At 42.1% G+C, this 4,673-nt stretch overlaps 1 long non-coding RNA gene across 5 annotated transcripts; it reads right to left on the reverse strand.

Moving 5' to 3' along the window:
- Window positions 1–394: 394 nt before the first annotated feature.
- Window positions 395–4,468, reverse strand: LOC125524240 (uncharacterized). Of its 5 annotated transcripts, none has more exons than XR_015599395.1 (4): window positions 3,963–4,467; window positions 3,712–3,824; window positions 2,342–2,602; window positions 395–773 (listed from the first exon to the last, which is right to left on the reverse strand). It is a non-coding gene; the product is annotated as an uncharacterized LOC125524240 (long non-coding RNA). The 5 variants fall into 5 exon arrangements; XR_015599393.1 differs by having other exon boundaries at window positions 395–657; window positions 3,963–4,463; XR_015599396.1 differs by having other exon boundaries at window positions 395–3,147; window positions 3,963–4,468.
- Window positions 4,469–4,673: the final 205 nt, after the last annotated feature.

Here is a 4,673-nt window from a genome sequence, read left to right on the forward strand (position 1 = left end):
AAGATTTTAAAATCTTTGAACAATTTTGAATGTATTTTTAGAAATGGACTATCTTTTGGAAATTTTGAGATTTTTTAAAGCATGAACATGTTGAAAGTTGTGAATATTTTTTGAAAGCAAGAACAAAGTGAAACACTATTTTTTTAAATGCACTCTCGGTGTCCGTATTAAAAAGGATTTTTGGTCTCCACTTGATCACAAACCATCCCGAAGATGGCAACCAAAGACAATGAGCTCGGCGAGAAAAATGTAAAACTAATTTGTAATTCCATAGAAATGACCCTTGCAGAATCCATACAAAACGCAATCGAGCCAACCATTTTATAATGATATATTTAGAAGAAACTAAATGACGTTGCATGTTGTTTCAGAATCACGTTTATATTCTCTCCCATAGAAGAATTACTTCAGTTCTTTCAAGACAGAACCATACAACAAAATGTTTTAGATGTCAGAATACTCTGAATCAGTTTATACACTCTGAAATATAAATTCAGGCCATATACATCCCGCTTCTGCAGCTAAGCTAGCAAGTATTACACTTCTAGAACCAAACTTGAAAGTGGAATAGCACATAACTAGTAAAGAAGTAACCTCCATTTGAAGGAAATTGCATGCATTTGTGAATCCAAGCATAGTTATCTTGAAGAAATAATTCTGCAAATACAATATGGATCAAAAATTCAGAGATCTCATGAGAGGTGGACTGATGCCCAATATATCGGGAAACAATATGCATGTTTCACCATGTAGCTAGAACTGAAGCAAATTATCTAGAAGGAATAGAAAGAGAAATTAGTTCATGATCAAGGGACCAAATTGGTAAACAATACTATTATATTGAAAATAAACATCAACATTCGTAAATTTCACAATGACACAACTATAGTCTTGTGCCATATTCGGTTACACACCATGAAATGGAAGAGAACCGCACATAGTGGTGAACAGTTGGCTTTGCCTGACCGAGCAGCCAGAAACAAAATTTGCAAATTCCAATTTTTTGAAGTAAACATTGGAGCTTCAAAAACATAGTACAATGAAATGGATAGAAGAAGATTGCCAGCTAACTTTAAGGATCTTGTCAACTGCAGCATAAAACCACAGTTGCAATAAGCTAAATTACATAAAATAAAGATAATAGTAACCAAAGTAACATGTTCCTTTCTAATCCCTATTTATAAGTTTAGTCACATCTTGCTACTGGCAAGGAGGGTGGGATTTCCAGAACTCAGCTGCACTACTGCTTATAAGACAATTAAGCAGAGACCATATGTGGCTTCGGTCCAGGATTTGGTTTAGCGCCAAAACAACGCTTGGATCCATGAAACAAACAATTCATCTCAGCAAAAGCAACTACAAATATTTTTATTTGGTCATGTAAAGAGAATGGGCAGATAACACCAATCAGTTCAGGATTGATCCAAGGCCACACAGAACTGTCCCGAGATTCACTACTGCCAGAATGGAGCGGATGCATTTAGTTAAGCATGAATATTTGCCGTGTGATTCCACAGTATGCAGTGTATGTACTTTAGTTAAGTATGGATATATATCTGAACTTGCAGAATATACATTGGTCAGTGCTATTATTTTTTATTCAAATTTTGTGTTCCACCATGATATAGAAATTGCATATAAAATACAGTTCAAAACAGGTGATGTAAATGAAATTACATATATTTATCACCGTTGTATGTTCAGTAAGTGTTCATAAATATATTTTATTTACCATATATTTTTACACAAACACAACACGGCAACATCCGGTTGGTGCTGCCCGGTGGCGAGGAGGCAGCATTTTCGTTAGCACCAATAACTGGAGATGCACACTACAGCGTGGATTGAGCTACAATGGGTGTGGGATCCAGGAGAGAGGATGAATGGGAGCAGTAAGGAGGGAGCGTGTGGGAGTGGGGGACCCGTGAGGGGCGATGGAATAGAGGAAGAAAATCCTTTTAATATAACCATTGTTGCTCCTTATATAGGTGCAGCTACGACCCATGCACACCTAATGCTAGGTTACAGCAAAATCATGGTATAAGCACAGGGGTTCTTATAGAGCAGACACGTCCAGTTCCTAAAGGTTGCTTCTATTTTATCCGTAAGATGTTTAGTGCCATTGGAATTTAGAGCATATCGGTTCTGTGACATAAAGAAAAGCATGATCTTTGGTATACTATAGAACAAACATAATCACTATTCAGAGCTTGAAAACATCATCTTGAAGAATGATTTTTTTCTTCAAGAATTCACCACAAGAATCCTGTAGAAAACACTCCGATCCAACATGAGGTCGGTGGAACTACATACATGACATGACAAAGAACAGATCACTCACCTAGGATTGCTTTTAAGTAGCCTTGCTCATGAGCAGGATAAGCGGCCTTCAGCGGGATGTAGTCCAATTCGTCACCAAAGAATCTAAAATCGACACAACACAGGTTGTTATTGTGGTGGACGGCAACAACACCCTCCCTAACGTAGATATCACCACAAGGTGCATTGGTCTGTCCGCTGCCGCCACCCATCGTGGCAACATCAGGATGATGGTGACTCGGGCCTGGTTGCCCCTGGAATGGAAGAGCGTGATGGCGTGCGCCTAGAAAAATATCAAACTACATCTTAAGCAATGTCTACATTCCACCAAAATGGAAAAAGGATGCAAACAGAAATTTAGCATAATTGCAAGGAAATATGTGCTAACGAATTTTATGCAGACTAAGTGCACAATTAGGAAATAAAAAATACAAGCAGTCAAATACATGACCAAATAGCCGTCAAGTTCATCGACAAGAAAACTTGTAGAAATGAAGATAACTTTTAGACAGTCTAAGCAGCGTGGACCCCATATATAATACATGAAAGAAGAGCAAGCCCATGTAAGTTCCTGACCCCTGAACCACAGAGGCAAGCTATTGTTGTAGCAAGACAAAATGGAGCTGCAAAGCAGGTTAAATTACAACTCCACATCCAAACTTAGCATGGCACTACATCTTTCTTGTTTAGAAGTAATTGAAAGATATCCAAACATTGGCTAACATACTTTCAGAAAAGCGCAGTCCCGATCATACTCACAAATAGAAGTTTTAGTTTCCAACTGGCAGTGATTTCCCCCTACCACAAGCCTCTGCCTACAGCTTTAAACTGAACCAACACGTTATCATGTCATTTATTTACAAAGTAATGCTTAGAAGACTAATTTCTCGAGGGCAAGAGTCCAATATACTTTCAGAATGTGCAGTTTAGATTATCTTTTCTAGTACCAATTCTGAACATAGCACGACAGTTTAGCTCTTGTTATTTAAGCTCACAGTATTTAAACCGAGAATTGCTTGCATGTCATGAATTTTTTTTGTAGTCGTAATCCCAGTAGTATTTACTTGCGCATTTAGGAATATCATAGTTAAAGCTAAAGAGGAATTGTCCTAGCATAATTTACATTTCAGAAGCTTATAGTAGTAATGTAAATACAGATGGTTGAGAAGGAAGGAAGGAGCAGATGCTGCTGCTCCAGACCGAATCAAATCAAGGTGGTGCATTGTAGACCCTGCAATCTATCCATCCATTCAATCCATATACAATCAAGTATTTGCATAGAAGGTGCAAACAGTCCATTGTAGACACTACAGCAGAGAATAGATAGAGCTTCACCTGCAGAGCAGAGAATCGAATGGAATCCAACAGTGAGGTGAAGAAAAGAAGAAAGACCTGCAGATGGTGGAGGCCTCAAGGATGACGACCTGAAGATGGTGAGGGAACCCCATCACCATCAGGAAGAAGAATGCTTGAGCTACTGGTCCATGGCGATGTTGGGTGTGTGCCTGCGTTAGGGAGAGAATATCATCAGGGAAGGGAAGGAAAGAAGAGCAGAACCCTGGCATCGGCACTCCCCTCTCCTCACGGGATTCAAGTGGTCGCCGAGGGAGAAGGGAAGGGGCAGAGGGGTTTCTAAGTCATACCGCCGTCGTCGAGGTAGCCACCACCGTCATTATCGCCGTCGGTCACCATGGCCTGGTGGCTAGGTTATCCAGCGCGAGGAATGAGGGTGGGAGGGTGGATCTGACCGCTGCCTGAGCTGCCGCGGCCACAGAGAGAAGAGGAGGGGTTGCCGCGGCCATGGAGGCCCGCCTCCAACTAAAAGGACTTCGCGCTGCCATGCCGGATCCCTCCGTCTCCCGCGCCTGTCTGCCATCACCCGGCTCCGGCGAGCATGCCGGGGTCGCCGCACCGCCCTCTTTTCTCCCATCTTCTCTTCCTCACCACCCTGTCTCTTTTCTGCCATGGATCCGCCCGGGAAGCCGCGGTCTGGCCTTCCTCGTCGTCACCGGCGACCCTTGCCTCGCCGCCCGCCATCGGATCCGCCTCCCCAGCCCCTGCCGTGCACAGATCCGCCCCTGCAAGCTCCAGCCGCCTCACCCCCAGCCGCTCGAGCCACCGCATTGACGTAAAAAAGACCGCGGGTTGAATATATCAAACTACATGGTCCTTTTTGTAAAGTGAAAGGTTTTCCCAAATTAGCCACTTAAAACGGGACTGCGGGTTGAATAAGCAAAACTACAGGGACTTTTTTGTAAAACTGATGGCGACGTACGACCAGAAGCAATAGCTGGTTTATTAGTAGGTAAAGAAATAGCAGAGGCCCTGTCGGGTCAGCTTTGTTCTCATTCGAA

Source organism: Triticum urartu, chromosome 1A, assembly GCF_056163025.1.
Source record: "Triticum urartu cultivar PI428250 chromosome 1A, HENAU_Tu73, whole genome shotgun sequence".
Classification (NCBI taxonomy): Eukaryota; Viridiplantae; Streptophyta; class Magnoliopsida; order Poales; family Poaceae; genus Triticum; species Triticum urartu.